A 17,055-nucleotide genomic window follows, 5' to 3' on the forward strand; every position below is an offset into this window, starting at 1 on the left:
TGGAGAAGGCAATGGCACCCCACTCCAGTACTCGTGCCTGGAAAATCCCATGGATGGAGGAGCCTGGTAGGCTGCAGTGCATGCTAAGAGTCGGACATGACTGAGCGACTTCACTTTCACTTTTCACTTTCATGCTTTGGAGAAGGAAAAGGCAACCCACTCCAGTGTTCTTGCCTGGAGAATCCCAGGGATGGGGGAGCCTGGTGGGCTGCCGTCTATGGGGTCGCACAGAGCCGGACACGACTGAAGCGACTTAGCAGCAGCAGCAGCAGCAGGCCTGGGTGATGCTGAGCCAGCTCTATTTGGTTCACAAGTTGTTCTTTTTGGTTGAGTACTTTACAAACTAAAAAGAGGAGTCGTCTGCCCCCTGCTCCTTCCTCATCCCCAAATATACACTGGCGAGCAGAGACAAGGAACCTCAGGGTCCCATCTGGAAAAGGAAGAAGTAAAAGAAAGGCGACAGTGGTCCAAAGTGGTTGGTCAGGCGTTGTGACATTTCCCTGACCAGAAAGCACTGGGAGGTGTCTTTTGATTGGACTCTCTCTCTCCTCTATGGGAGGCATTATCTTGTCCATATTTCTCTGTGACCCCTGGTTCCACTCTTCTGGAATTCTCTTCATTGTTCATTATCTATCCTTTGTGGCAATATCTGAAGTGGGTGATGAGGAGTAAACTATCTCTGACACTATGCAGATTTTGTAGTCTGCCTCCCTCTCATGGAAACCTGTGAGTCCAAGGCTGGATGTTGCTTTGTACCTTTTTCTAAAATTTATTTATTTTTGGTTGCTTTGGCTCTTTGTTGCTACTCACAGGCTTTCTCTAGTTGGGGGAAGCAGAGGCTACTACTCTTCATCAAGGTGCAGCGGCTTCTCTTGTTACAGAGGAGGATTTCTAGAGTAAGGGCTCAGCCATTGTGGTGCCCAGGCTTAGTTGCCCTGCAGCGAGTGAAGACTTTCTGGACCAGGGATGGAACCCATGTCCCCTTCATTGGCGGTGGATTCCTATTCCCTGTACCGCCAGGGAAGTCCTGTTTTGTGCCTTGACTTGTCTCTGTCCCAGACTTCTGTTTTCTTTGGAAATATCATTTGTGCAAAAACCTAACAGACTTCCCATTGATTTCTTTCTAGACAGTTCCTATGCCACAAACTGAAGACCAAACAGTGTCCCAGGCAGTGTTCTCAACATCCTTTATATCTTTTTCCCTTATCCTCATGCCTCCCTCATCTTAATGGCAGCCACCTGGACGATGTCAGGATCGAAATGGAAAGCCACACCTAGGAGGTGATCTGTACCAGAGGTGGTGGTGACCTAGCAGCTCTTTGTTGCTCACAATTTTCTCACTTTCGTTTTCTACCATTTGAGGTCTAGATGTAGCCTACTTCAAGACTTCCAATTTATGCAGTTTTTCTATTTTCTTTCACTTCTTCCTGCAAACTGCCCAAATGTGCCAGCCACTTGTGGCCAAAATGCACTAACAGTTTGATTCCTTCCAACTGCTTCTCTTGGAGCTGACAGTCAGGAAGCATATGGCGGGCCTCTCAACTGAGAATTCTTGCCAAGTTTTTGCCAGGCACCATATGCATTGCCACCTTTTCTGCCTCCAGGATCAGTTTCCTTTCTTCCCACAACTGGCATGCTAAGCCAGTGCCACTTATTTTAGGATTTCTGGATTTTTTATTTTAGGAGTTCCCGCCTTTAAATTGTAATACTGGAGAAGACTCTTGAGAGTCCCTGGGACTGCAAGGAGATCAATCCAGTCAATCCTAAAGAAAATCAACCCTGAATATTCATTGGAAAGTCTGATGCTGAAGCTTCAATACTCTGGCGACCTGATGCAAAGAGCCGATTCATTGGAAAAGACCCTGATGCTGGGAAAGATTAAAGGCAAAAGGAGTAGAGGGTGGCAGAAAATGAGATGGTTAGATAGCATCACAGACTCAATGGACACGAGTCTGAGCAAACTCTGAGGGAGAGTGAAGGACAGGGAAGCCTGAGGGGCTGCAGTCCATGGGGTCACAAAGAGTCGGACATGACTTAGTGACTGAACAACAGCAACGCCCACATCAAGGTCCCATTTGTGGTGTTTGTTATGGTATTAATGCTAGTTGCATAAAAAGAACCTCCAAGTCTCAGTACCTTAAGACAACAAACACAGTCAAGTTCATGTTTCACTCCACAGTCCAATGTATGGGTGAGGGCGAGTGTGGAGAGGCAACTCTGAGCTGTGCAGTCAGAGAGGAGGCTCACAGAGGCCCTATCATCTTCAATGCATGACTCCCAAGGGTGCTCTGAGCATAGATATACAGCCAGCAGCTGGGAGAGGACAGAGAGCACAGATGATCATATGGGTTGTTTTAGGAGTTGCGTCTGTGAGTGGTGGTGTCTCACTCTGCATACATTTCATTTGTCAGAAATCACCAGTATGGCACACAAGCTCAGGAGGTTATGTAAGTGAGTTGAATAGGAACCAGGACGAATTCAGAAAGTGCATATTCTTTCTAAAGTGAGCAGCAGCCACTCAGCTAAAACTGCTTATTGTCAGGTGGGAATGCAGCGTTGCCAGATCTGATTTTTCTAAAGTAGCCAGAAATCCAGAGTTTTATGCGAAGTCTTGTGATGTTGTCTTCCAACAACACAAGAGAAGAATCTACATATGGGCATCAACAGATGGTCAATACCCAAATCAGATTGATTATATTCTTTGCAGCCAAAGATGGAGAAGCTCTATACAGTCAGCAAAATTAAGACCGGGAGCTGACTGTGGCTCAGATCATGAATTCTTTATTGCCAAATTCAGACTTAACTTGAAGAAAGTAGGGAAAACCACTAGACCATTCAGGTAGGACCTAAATCAAATCCCTTACGATTATATAGTGGAAGTGGGAAATAGATTTAAGGGACTAGATCTGATAGACAGAGTGCCTGATGAACTATGGACAGAGGTTTGTGACACTGTACAGAAGACAGGGACCAAGACCATCCCCAAGAGAAAAAAATGCAGAAAAGCAAAATGGCTGTCTGAGGAGGCCTTCCAAATAGCTGTGAAAAGAAGTGAAAAGCAAAGGAGAAAAGGAAAGATAGTCCCATTTGAATGCAGAGTTCCAAAGAAGAGCAAGGCGAGATAAGAAAGCCTTCCTGAGCGATCAGTGCAAACAAATAGAGGAAAACAATAGAATGGGAAAGACTAGTGATCTCTTCAAGAAAATTAGAGATACCAAGGGAACATTTCATGCAAAGATGGGCACAATAAAGGACAGAAATGGTATGGATCTAACAGAAGCAGAATATATTAAGAAGAGGTGGCAACAATACACAGAAGAACTCTACGAAAAAGATCTTCACGACCCAGATAATCATGATGGTGTGATCACTCACCTAGAGCCAGACATCCTGGAATGCAAAGTCAAGTGGGCCATAGGAAGCATCACTATGAACAAAGCTAGTGAAGGTGATGGAACTCTAGTTCAGCTATTTCAAATCCTAAAAGATGACGCTGTGAAAGTGCTGCAATCAATATGCCAGCAAATTTGGAAAACTCAGCACTGGCCACAGGACTGGAAAAGGTCAGTTTTCATTCCAATCCCAAAGAAAGGCAATGCCAAAGAATGTCCAGACTACTGCACAATTGCACTTGTCTCACACGCTAGTAAAGTAATGCTCAAAATTCTCCAAGCCAGGCTTTAATAGTACATGAACCATGAACTTTCAGATGTTCAAGCTGGATTTAGAAAAGGCAGAGGAACCAGAGATCAAATTGCCATCATCTGTTGGATTATCAAAAAATCAAGAGAGTTCCAGAAAAACATCTATTTCTGCTTTATTGACTATGCCAAAGCCTTTGACTGTATGCTGCTGCTGCTGCTGCTAAGTTGCTTCAGTCATGTCCGACTCTGTGAGACCCCATAGATGGCAGCCTACCAGGCTCCGCATCCCTGGGGTTCTCCAGGCAAGAACACTGGAGTGGGTTGCCATTTCCTTTTCCAATGCATGAACGTGAGAAGTGAAAGTGAAGTCACTCAATCGTGTCCGACTCTTAGCAACCCCATGGACTGCAGCCTACCAGGCTCCTGTGCCCATGGGATTTTCTAGGCAAGAGTACTGGAGTGGGGTGCCATTGCCTTCTCCCTTTGACTGTATAGATCACCACAAAAGCCAGGTCTTTCTCAAGACCTGCCTCTTGAGAAGTCTGTGTGCAGGTCAGGAAGGAACAGTTAGATTTGGACATGGAACAACAGATTGGTTTCAAACAGGGAAAGGAGTACGTCAAGGTTATATATTGTCACCCTGCTTATTTAACTTATACGCAGAGTACATCATGAGAGACATTGGGCTGGATGAAGCACAAGCTGGAATCAAGATTTCTGGGAGAAATATCAATAACCTCAGATATGCAGATGACACCACCCTTATGGCTGAAAGCAAAGAAGAACTAAAGAGCCTCTTGATGAAAGTGAGAGGAGTGTGAAAAAGCTGGCTTAAAGCTCAACATTCAGAAAACTAAGATCGTGGCATCTGATCCCATCACTTCATGGCATATAGATGCGGAAACAGTGGAAACAGTGGTAGCCTTTATTTTGGGGGGCTCCAAAATCACTGCAGATGGTGAAATCACTGCAGCCATGAAATTAAGACACTTACTCCTTGGAAGAAAAGCTATGACCAACCTAGACAGCATATTAAAAAGCAGAGCCATTACTTTGCCAATAAAGTACATAGTCAAGGCTATGGTTTTTCCAGTAGTCATGTATGGATGTGAGAGTTGGACTATAAAGAAGGCTGAACGGTGAAGAATTGATGCTTTTGAACTGTGGTGTTGGAGAAGACTCTTGAGAGTCCCTTGGACTGCAAGGAGATCCAACCAGTCCATCCTAAAGGAAGTCAGTCCTGAATATTCATTGGAAGGACTGATGTTGAAGCTGAAACTCCAATACTCTGGCTACCTGATGTGAAGAACTAACTCATTTGAAAAGACCCTGATGCTGTGAAAGATTGCAGGCAGGAGGAGAAGGGGACGACAGAGGATGAGATGGTTGGATGATTCAATGGACATGAGTGAGTAAACTCCGGGAGTTGGCGATATACAGGGAGGCCTGGCATTCTGCAGTCCATGTGGTCGTAAAGAGTCAGACACAACTGAGCGACTGAATTGAACTGTGATGTTTAAATGTTCATGCATTAGACATTCCCTGAGATGGTCTCCAGTGATCTTCTGACCATAATACTTATGTCCTTGTGCAGTTACTTATACCAAGTGTATCACTGTGTCACAGCTGATCTGAATGACCCAACAAAATATGAAGTGATTGATGATATGTGACCTACTTCCAAGACAGGTCATAAGACATATGAAAGACTATCTTGCTTTCTCTGGAATTACACACCCTGGGGGAGGTCAGCCACTGTGGAATGAGGACACTCAGGCAGTCTGTGAAGAAGCCTACATAGGTTTACTGATAACTCTCATCAAGAGTCGTACTATCTTGCCCACCATGCGAGTGTGCCACCTTGATCAATCATCTGTCTCCAATCGAGCCTTCAGATGATACAGCTGCAGCTGATATTACATCTGCAACCTCATGGGAGACTGTGAGCTAGAACCACCCAGCAAAGACTCTGAGTTAATAGATTCTTATTTCTTTTTTTCTTATTGTTGTTTTAAGCCACTAATTTTTCGGCAGTTTTCTGCTGAGCAATGGATAACTAATAATGGTCATAAGTCATATTTTACATTTTTTAAATACTTTTATTTATTTGGCTGTGCTGGGTCTTGGTTCCTACATAGACCTTTCTCTGGTTGTGAGGTGGTGGCTTCTTGGCTGCGGCTCCCAGCCTCTAGAGCACAGATTCACTAGTTGTGGCTCATGGGCTTAGTTGCTGCCCAGCACGCGGGATCTTTCTGGATCAGGAATCAAACCCATGTCTCCTGCATGGCAGGTGGATTCTTCACCACTGAGCTACTAGGGAAGCCCCATTTAAAAAAATTTTTTTTAAAATTTAAACATTGTATATTTAAAAAAAAATTCCTTCTACTGAATTCAGGTTACCAATTTATAATATCTATAGGTAAAGCAAGACACAGTGGGCTCCCTTTTTGTGATTCTTGCTTGCTTTGAATTGAACTTTTCAAGCATGATAAATCCAAGAGGGAAAATGATTTAATTAACTGCATTACTTTTGCCAGATTCAGTAAGACTGAAGCTTAAACATGATTCCACTATTTACCAGCTATGAGACCTTGGAAAATTTACTTAACCTCTTTTGACTACAATTTCCTTAACTGGACAAAAAGAATGAGAACAGAAGTACTTCTCGGGGGAGGGGGGAAATTGTGAAATACTTTGAAATGAGAAAAAATTAGTGGGTGTCCTATCTGTTAATGTATTAAAAGTTTATTCTCTGCATTTCATTGGCTTTGACTTATTTTACACCTCTACAATTTGTAGAAAACAGACTAATGCAAATGTTCTTATACACAGAAATGCAATTTGTGTTCAGGGGTATGCCCATGGATAAAGATCAGTTTTACACCAATAAAGTAACTGCATTTAAGCATTCCTGATGGCTTAATGTATTTGCTCTTTGGATTCTCATTTGGACTGGCTGCAACATCTTAGTTATCATTAATTAAATTAATAAAACCAGACACATGTTTATATTTGTGAGTCATGACTCAACTTAAAAAATTTTTCCTTCAACAGATTTCAGTGTTATTATGATGAACAAATTAATTAATGCCCTTGGCACCATGACTGGCACAGAACTTATAATGCTAAGGAAGAGGGTAGTGAAGATGTAAAGATGTGAGGTTACCAATTTAGGTGAGACAAAAGTCTGTTGGCCTACCTTCTCTACAGATTCCTTTTGCTTTTTAAAAAATTTACTATTTATTTATTTGGCTGTGCCAAGTCTGCATTGGGAGTGAGAAGTCTTCTCCACTGAACTACCAGAAAAGTCTCTTCCATTCCTGATTTCTAAAAAGAATAATCAGAGAAAACAACTTTGCAAATCAACAAAATGGAAGTCAAAATGCTAACAAACACAATAATTACACAAGATTTCCAAACATTCATCTCATCTATCCTATCCCAGTGAGAAAGATAATACAATACCGACTTTCATAGTTGTTGAGAAGGCTCGTGAAAGTAATATACATGCGGGGACTGTGAATGAGCCAGAAGGGGTGTTAATCTGAAAACAGATTTAGAAAGCACATGTCTGAGAGTTCTTTCAATTCTCTGCTTCCTGGTAAGTAACTGAAATGCCTTAAGTGGGCCAGGTGTAAGAAATAGCTCTATCAATTTTTGTTTCAGATAGAGATCAAATATTTAATAAAGAGAAAACATTTTTTCTTACACTGCCAACTGAAATTTGTCACTTGCCATCTTCCTCTGCAAAGACTAGGTCACCACAGTTGGTGACCTACAGCCCATGAAAAGAGTTCAGGGAGGCAATCAGGAATGAGGCACTCTGTGCTCTGGGGAAAAACTCGCAGAATAGTCCTTCAGATAGTTAGATATTTTCAGAAGATTTTATGAGCAGAATTTCTTGTATCTGCTCACAACTAGAAAAGCACTAAAATAATTAATGGAGAAATCTGCTCCTCTTGACAAGCACCAACCTTCTTGTGACCAGCAGTAACCTTCTGCCAAAATATGTGCTTGTTTGCACATATCACCCCCCTCCCCTCTTCCCAAACCACATGTATGCAGACCTCCCCCCTTACCTCTTCAGAGCAGTTCCTTAGAGCTTCCTGAGAAACCGTCTCCCAGGTTATATAGTCTTCAATTTGCCCCCCAAAAAACTTAACTTCACAACTCTTCCCTTGTGCATTTTTTTCAGTCGACACTAGGAAGTGAACAAACCCGATGATAATTGGAAACAAATACTCTGGCTTAGCATCAGAGAAGCAGTATGGAATGGAATGATGAACTGGAAGTGGGGGCCAGTCTAGTCAAATGTTGCCACCCAGGAATTCAGGCCTCGGTTTTGTAAGAGCAGCAAGAATCTCAGTTATTATGGGATATTTCTTAGCTCAAGCAATTAACTAAGCACCCAAATCAGGCAATCAAGACACATCTACCATTTCTTTGTGACCTCTGACATAGGCCAGGATGTTCTGGATGTGCTCTCTAGGTGGCAACTACTTGTTGGTGACACTCATCAGAAGTTTCTTATCATGGTTTGAAGCCTTATTTACTGGCATGAGTAGGAGATGAAGTGCCAGGGAACTGCTGATCATGTTTGCTTATCGGACTGGGGTTGCTGGTCCTCAACAAAGAGAAAGAGTAAGTAATGTTCGTGGCTCTCCTGTCAGCCACCGGATACTCTGTTTTGCCATTGCACTTTGTTTTGTCCATCATAATATGTAAACGTGGGGAGAAAGGGTTCTAAGTATGTTCATCCTTTCAGGAAGCCTGTGAACGTGTCAAAGTGTTAGTCACTCAGTACAGTCCGACTCTTTGAGACTTCATGGACTGTAGTCCATCAGGCTACTCTATCCATGAAATTCTCCAGGCAAGAATACCGAAGTGTGTAGCCATTCCCTTCTCCATGGGACTTTCCTGACTCAGGGATTGCACCCACATCTCCTGCATTGCAGGCAGATTCTTTACCATCTGAACCACCAAGGCAGTCCAGGAAGCTTGTATTGTAGTAGAAAGCAGACAACTTTGAAGTCACAGAGACATAGGTTTGAGTCCCAGCTGCAGTGCTTAAGAGCTTACTGACCATGGATACTTTGCTTAACACCTCTGAGCCTTGGGTTTCCTCACTTCTAATAAGAGAATCAAAGCTGCATAAAGAGCCAGGCTTCTTCATTCCAACTGTTCTGCCATTTTCAGCGTGTGTCCTTCTGCCCCTAGGTTGCAAGGTGGCTGTTGTAAGTACAAGCACTGTTTCTGAGTTCCAGGGAGGAAAATGGAGAATGAAGGTTTAAAGGTACATGTCAGCTATGTCTCTTTTATCAAAATTCAGTAGCTTCCTAGAAGTCATATCTAGCAGACTTTTGTTATTGGTCATATTAGCCATCTCTGGTTGCAAAGGAACTTGGGAAATAAAATTTTTTTTTAGTTGAGCACATTTCCACTTACTCATAGAGCAGAATTCTACTGTGAAAGGGAGATTGGCTATTGGGTTAAAAAACAAACAAACAAAAACAAAACAACAAAAACAAAACAAAACAAAAACAAACAAACAAACACTCCAGTGGTATCTGCCAAAGTGCTCAATAATCCTGGATATTGTGTTTATATTAGTTTTTATCGCAGCTAGTATATTTCCTTTGTCATCATATCCAAAGGGCTGGGCATATGGTGTGTGTGTATTCATTCTTGCTTCTTGCCCATCTAACTGGTACATCAGAAGTACATTCTTCCCAGCTAGACTTAACAAAAAGCTAAAAAGTAAAAAGAAAGAAAAAAAGGCACTTTTTCCATAAGTAACTATGCCAAGAAAGTACCTTCGGTTTTTTTTTTTCTGCTGAAGATGAACCATTATCATTATGATAATAGCTAAAATTTACTGAGCATTTATGGTGTGACAGAGACTCTGCAAAAGTTTTTCTATTCATTATAACCATCTAAAAACTCTATAAAGTGGACTCCATCATCCCTACTTTACCAATAAGGGAACTGATGCTCAGAGAGGTTAGCTGGCTTAAGATCACACAGCTAATACACAGTAGAGCCAATATTTGAAGGTGGATCTGTCTGATTGCAAAATTCCTGCTCTCATTTTATAGTATCGATTATACTGGCAGGTTGTGAGATGTTGCTTACCTACATTTGGAAACTCTTTCCAAACTTTATTCTAAAGCCCAAATCTTGGTCTCACCATTTGGCCAATGCCACAATAATAACTGATTTAGGTAAAATCCATCAATGGATTGTAGAATTAGTGAGGGAAAATTTGATGAAAAACAGGATAGATGGATATTTAAAAAGTATCTCCACATGAGAAACTCAACTATAAAAATAGTAACTTCATAGTGCAGAAAGCAGGCTCACATCACCGTAACCAAGTAATCCAAGTTAACATCACTAGTAATGAGACAGAGCAATATCACGTGACTCCTGAAATGATGCCCTGAGAAGCTCACAGCATTACCTCTGTAGTGTTCCTGCCAAAAATGCACAAGCTAAATTTAATCATAAGGACGTCAGACCCAACTTGAAGGACATTCTACAAAGTAACTGGCTAGTATTCCCCAAAAGTATCAATGTCATGAAAGACAAAAAAAAAAATTGAGGAAGTGTCTTAGCCTGAAGAAGATAGAAAAATATGACAACTAAATGTAATGTATGATCCTGGATTGGATCCAGGACCAGAAAAAAAAAAAAGCAGTGTGACAATTAGGGAAATTTGAATAATATCTGTATATCAGTTAATAGTATGGTAAGAAAATTTTCTATTCTTCATAATTGTACTATCATTATGCATTGTGAACATTTGGAAACTGGGTGAAGGATATATGAGAACTTATTTTTGGTTCTGGGTGACTTTTTCTTGCATCATTTTTTATACGTTTGAAATTATTTTAAAATTAGAAATTAAGAAAAGCCTGCCTTACCCAGTTCACCTGTTAAAGGTGTTTACTTATCAAAATTATGTCTGAGCTGCAAGTATGTCTCCACCAGTTTCTCATCTGCTCTGTATTCTAAGAGGCTGACCTGTTCTTTGTCCAGATGGTGCCAGGCTCAGTGGTGCCAGATATGAGAACTATTCACACCCTAGATAGCATACAATTGTATATTCATTATGACAACTTTCTGGCAAATGAAAGGAAAATGTTTTGTGCTAACAAAAACAAAGCGTTGTGACAGTTTATACCCACTCCAGTGTTCTTGCCTGGAGAATCCCAGGGACGGGGGAGCCTGGTGGGCTGCTGTCTACGGGGTCGCGCAGAGTCGGACACGACTGAAGCGACTTAGCAGCAGCAGCAGCAGTGACAGTTTATCATGATATGGAGGTAAACTGTCTCGGGAAGGCTATTTTTTTGTTCTAATTCAGTGTGGGTGAGCAGTGGTCCTGCAGTCTGCTTCCTTCAAAGCCACCACCAGGGTACAGCCTCTCCTCATCCAGATTAGATCTAGGCATAGGCCATCTGCTGGCGGAGGGATATCCCCTTTCCGCATCTTTCCTTCAGCTGCAAAACAACCTTCTCTCAGATTTCCAAATATCCCGAGGCGCGACATCCTCAGTTGGAAGCGGGTAGGCGACACCGACCAGCCAGTGTGTAAGGAGGAGATGCAGACCTCAGGGCTGTAAGATGACGAGCTGATTCTCAAACTTTCCCCCAAAGGCTCCCCAAGAGTAAAGGAGAGTTGTATCAGTTAGGATGTTTAGGGCTGCAAATAACTGAAAATCCAGCTGAGGCTAGATTACACGCAGATAAATTTATTAACAGGCAGTCCAGAGCTCAACAGGCTGCAGGGCCACCGCCATGAGGGCCTCCCTCCGTTTCCTTGACACTTTCCCGGTTCAGTCTTCCTCTGTGTATCAGTTTTGTCTCTAGATTAGAGTCCTCACTGTGAATAAATGGCTTACGAGAGCAAATGCAGACACACATTTCTTCATGTTCTGCAGGAGAAAAAGACCACCTTTCACCCACTGCACCACAGAAACCTTTCCCTTCAGGATGACTGAGGGGTCAGCTGAGGTCACAGGTTCCACTCCTCTGCCAATCACACTCCCCAAGGGAGCTGTGGCATGAAATGACTGAAGCCTGAGTTCCTGAACCATTCAACGGCAAGGTGGCGGGATTACCACGAGTCAGGGGAAGCAAGACACACTCCCAAAGCCAGGAATGAGGTTCAGTTCCTTTGAGTACTGGGCCTCCTGAAGAAAAAGTGGATAACTGAACAAAAATCAGGGCTTTGTCAGGGAAAGGAATGGGAACAATTGACGTTGTTAAGTGAATTTCTACGCCCTGTGAATCAAGAGTGTTGGCCCAGTCTGACCTTGTACAAATAGGATGTTTCTTTGTATACCTTCTTCCTTTTTAAATGGATTATACTGCCATGGAAACTAATATGGAGTTTCCTCAAAATGGTAAAAACAGAACCATCACATGATCCAGCAATCGCACTGCTGGGTGTACATCCAAAGAAGTGGAATGCAGGATCTCAAAGAGATGTTTTCACACCCCTGTTCCTGACACCACTGTTCACAGTAACCAAGAGGTAGAAGCAACAAAAATGTCCACCCCCAGATGAATGGCTAAACAAAATCTGGTTTACAGGAACATTATTATCTGTCCGTAAAAAAGAAGGAAATTCTATCACAAGCTACAGCATGGATGAACCTTGAGGACATTACGCTAAGTGAAATACGCCAGTCACAAAAAGACAAATGTATGAATCGCAAATGGCCATCACACTGCGAATATTATGTGAATCGCAAATGACCATCACATTGCAGGTTGTGATGACGTTTCACAAATGTTAATAATTTTCTCTTCTATCACATTTCATCTAATTTAAAAGATCCTTTTCCTGCTCTATTTTAAAATTTTATTTACATTTCTTGCTCTATTTCATAATGTCTGAGCTGGGTTCATCTTAGAATGCATCTTCCAATTTTGTGGAAAATTGGTTACTTTATTTTATATATATATATATATATACATATATATATAATAATTTAGAGGATAATTACTTTACAATATTGAGATGGTTTTTGTCATACATCAGCAAGAATTAGCATTAGGTATACATATGTCCTCTCCCTCTTGAACCTCCCTCCCACCCCTTAGGTTGTTATAGAACACTAGCTTTGGGTTCCCTGCATCATACATGGAACTCCCACTGGCTATCTATTTTACATATGGTAATGTACATGCAGATATGTATTCTGTGGCATCCAGAAACCCTTAGCCACATTTGAGAGGAAAGGTATGGAACCCAGAGGAATGGGTTCTCTGGAAGACAATCTCTCTAGTTAAGTGAATTGTAATATAGTCACACACACGATAGACTGTTAGCCATTAAAAAGCCTTATGAAGAGTATAATTTTTAAATGGGGGAAATTCTTATTTTACGATAATAAGTAAAAAAGACAAAAGAGAAGTCAACGCTGACTACAAAAGAAAGAAGTAACAAGAACAGTATTGGGAATTTGAAACAGATGTATAAGAAAATAGCCCAAAAGAAACTGATGGAAATGTTAACAGTGGTAGTCTTTGGGTGGTAGATTTCCAGGACAGTTTTTCTTTGAACTTTCAATTTTCTTGTGTTTTTTTCCCCTCCTAATTTAGGACACATGTAGGATGTTTAATAAGGAAAAAGTGAACTGGGATAAACATAAAAATTGTGTCTCTAAGGGACTCACTTATAAAAACATAAACATTATTACCACTATTCTGGCTGTTCAGAGAAATCACACTATCACCCACACCCCTGCTTTTTTATTTTTAATGTGCTTTCAACAGCTGAGGTCAACATAAAACTACTACTGTAAACATAAAAATAACGAAAGGTCCAAAACTAGGTGGCTCAGTCTTTTCTGTGATTTGACTTCTTGGCCATTTAAAGTTTTATCTCTGAGTAACAACAAACTATTCCTATTAGCACTGAAAGTAAATTAATTCAGAACAAAATGCAATTCTTGGTTGTCCAAAAAAGGATTAAAAGTCTTCCATACAAAAATAGAAAAACTGTTCACAGGGATATAATTTGAAAGTCTGAAAGCAGCACATTTATGTGTAAAAAGGTCATTTTGTTTTAATTCTCCCTTACGTAACTCACATACTAAAATTTAAGGAGGCTGAGTTTCTTCCATGTAAGTGCTCTTTAATAGTGTTGCCATGCTGTTTCCTCTAAGTACAGCTTTACATAAGCATCCCCATGTGGAAATTCCAAGGTCAGAATAATTTAGATTCTCCCCTGGGGACACACTGTGTTTGTCTCGTGTAAGGTGACGGAATGTCCCTCTAGTGAGATGGCTCTGGGTTCCGACAGCAGACTCTGCTAAGACTCAAGTCCCTGGATGTGGTCCAGCCATGATCTCCGTCAGTGTGGTCACAGGGCCGCTCTGAGCTGGCATTTGCAGCTGCTGCTCTCTCCTGTCCAGAGCACCTGCCCTGCAGAGATTGGAATTTGGTCCATCCAGGCATGTTCTAGTCAGCTGCTGTTGGTCTGCATCTTACTACTGTAGGGCTTTGGGTTAATCGGTAACTTACTTTCTGTGGCAGGAAAACTTATTGAGAATCAGTTTGTTTTACATTCTCCAGACCCTGTGCTCACCATCCCCTTTCTCAGCAGAAGACTCGTGGTATTTTCCTGCCTTGGGGTTTTTTGCACAAGGAAAGACTTTGCCATGGACCACTTTTTGCTTTGTTAAAGTTCAAACTCGGCCAGCTTCTTCTATGCATTCTTAGAAAGGGAGGAGAAAGGGAGACTCTTTGAGGGAAGCAAGAAGGAAGAGACAAACATACCTGTCACTAAAAAAGGGGAGGCCTGGGAAGGAGAGGAGCCCAGAGATTTGAGTAGCTAGAGGAGGATGCTAGTGCCCAGAGAGGAAAGGTGTGTGGTGAGGTGTACCTTGATCTACCCCAGCCCCTCAAAGATCCTTGACATTGCAGGTCACACAGAAGACATGGCAGGTCTCATTTCAGAGGACATTTCCTAGTACAGAAAATGGGCATCCAGCAGGCAATCCTGCAGTTGGATAAGAAAGGACAGGGGCAAGCCCCTCCATGTTTTAGCACACTGGGCAAGAACTGGAATCCTGAGTCAGGTCCCATGAAGGAAGCCCTCAAATGGCTGAGATGTCATTTCTGCCATTCCAGTGGAACCATGTTAGGAGTTAGATTAAATTAAATTTTAGAGAATAAAATAACTGGACATTTCTTACTCATTTGAATTTGTGTATATTTCTGCTTTGGCTGTTTGAACCTCTATTTCTTCATCATATCCTGGAGATCAAACACTTGCCTCATAGCATCACTGTAAGGATTAAGTTAGGGTAAGATGGGGAAGGCAGTTGGCCATACTCACTAGGTGGTTGGTTGCTATTGATTCTCTAAAAAAATTTTTTTTTCCTTCTCTTCAAGATGGGACTGCCAGAATGAATGGCAGAAGCTGGGATCTGGACCTATGGAAGGCTTTGGGTTAGGGAAGGCAGAGGAGCAGTGATTTTAAAAGTAATAATAATGATTGCTAATTTTTTGGGGGTCTATTAACTGGGGACTTTTTAATATTGAGGTTTAAGTTGATTTGGGGTTTCCAGGTTACTCAGTCGTAAAGAATCTGCCTGCCAATGCAGGAGAGGCAGGAGACTCAAGTTTGATCCCTGCAGCAGGAAGATTCCCTGGAGAAGGAAATGGCAACCCACTCCAGTCACTCTGCCTGGGAAACCCCATGGACAGAGGAGCTGGCAGGCTACAGTTCGTAGGGCCACAGAGTCAGGCACGACTGAGCTCACGTGCATGTGCACGTAAGCTGATTTACAATAGTTTCTTTCAGGTACACAGTGCCTGAGTTCACAATTTTAAATGCACAATTAAAAATTCACAATTTCAAAAGACTATAATCCATTTATACTTATTATAAAACATTGGCTCTATTCCCTGTGCTGTATAATATGCCCTAGTAGCTCCTCTCATGTATACTAGTTTACATCTCTCAGTTCTCTCTTAGTAGCCTAACCCTGTTCTCTATAACTGTGAGTCTTTTGTTGTTGTTGTTGTTATATTCACTAGTCTCATTTTTCAGATTCCACACAGAAGAACTAATATAAAATACCTGTCTTTCTCTGTCTGACTTATCTCACTAAGCCTAATGCCATTCAGGCCCATCTGCATGGCTGCAAATGGCAAAACTTCATTCTTTTTTAGGGTTGAGTAGTATTCCATTCTATTCACATACTGTATCCTTTTATTCATAATGATAGGCAGTATTTATTAAGAACCTGTAATGGATCAGACATTCCTGGACTATAAATCTTGTCAGAGGTTTTTCATCTGTTCTGTTCTAAGATTCCATGGAGGGTCTCAGGAGCTGCAGTGAAGGGTCAAAAGGAAACCAGTGAGTTCACATACAGGGCTGACTCCTTGGTTTCAACTAGATCAGTTTTGCATTTACCTGCTTAATACACTGATCCTCTACATGAGATTTTGTTTGAAAAGTAGTATGTCTTTTAAAAATGTTGGAAAACTTCTACAGAAATAATGGCTCAAGAGGGCAATCCAAACAAAAACATGCTTATCCAGCCTTCCTCCTCTGATCTAAACCCTAAAACTAACCTAAAGGATATATATCTACAGATACTTATATAGATTCTATATGTCTTTAGATATATAGATATTTGAAGATCCTGTTGACTTGCAAGAAGAATTTCTCTAAATGGATCAAACATTCTGCAAGAACTGCAGAAACACAGAAAGTCGAACTGCGGTAACATTGAAAAGGCACGCACTGTCCCACATTAAAGAAGAGGGCACCTATAAATTGTGAGTCAGGCTTCGATACTGCTCCAATACTTATTATTTTCCAGTAGTTAGGGAAAGGAGATACACGGTCAGGAGGCAGTCCCAAACCAACATTTAGGATGATTCTGGTAGCATTCCAGCGGCAGGGACAATCAGGCAGTTCCTCTTTCCTTCCTTCCACCTGTGCTACGCAACAAACAGCCAAAGTAACTCCAATGGGACCTCTTGGGGATTATAAGCAGAGTAATAACCGAGAGATGTGTGTACCCCAGAAGAAGTGGGCGTTCCCATGCTCAGAAGACCAGCTACTGACCCACTTGATCTGGTGGTGTGTCCTTCCTCTATAACCACAGGAAGCAGAAACGACGAACTCCAACTCAAACATATACGCAAGGCTAAGAGACAACTGAGAATGCAAACGGATCAACAACTGAGAATCACCACGTATGTGAAGAAAAACAGAGAGGCGTCCCAGAAGGAAAGAATGGAGGGAATGAAGGGAAAGAAATATTAAAAACCCAACAGAACAAAAGAGCTCATTGTCAATGAAAGACATGACACCTCCAATAAAAAGAGCCCATCAGTGCTGCTTAAAAAGAACAGAAAAACAAAACAAAACCCAGATCACA

General features: G+C 41.7%; 1 protein-coding gene across 2 annotated transcripts in view; it reads right to left on the minus strand.

The window, feature by feature from the left end:
• The window catches only part of PANK1 (pantothenate kinase 1), a 111,421-nt gene that overhangs the window by 70,067 nt on the left and 24,299 nt on the right, over positions 1–17,055 (minus strand). The gene's annotated exons all lie outside the window — the stretch shown is intronic.

Source organism: Ovis canadensis, chromosome 22 (genome assembly GCF_042477335.2).
Source record: "Ovis canadensis isolate MfBH-ARS-UI-01 breed Bighorn chromosome 22, ARS-UI_OviCan_v2, whole genome shotgun sequence".
NCBI classification, from domain to species: Eukaryota; Metazoa; Chordata; class Mammalia; order Artiodactyla; family Bovidae; genus Ovis; species Ovis canadensis.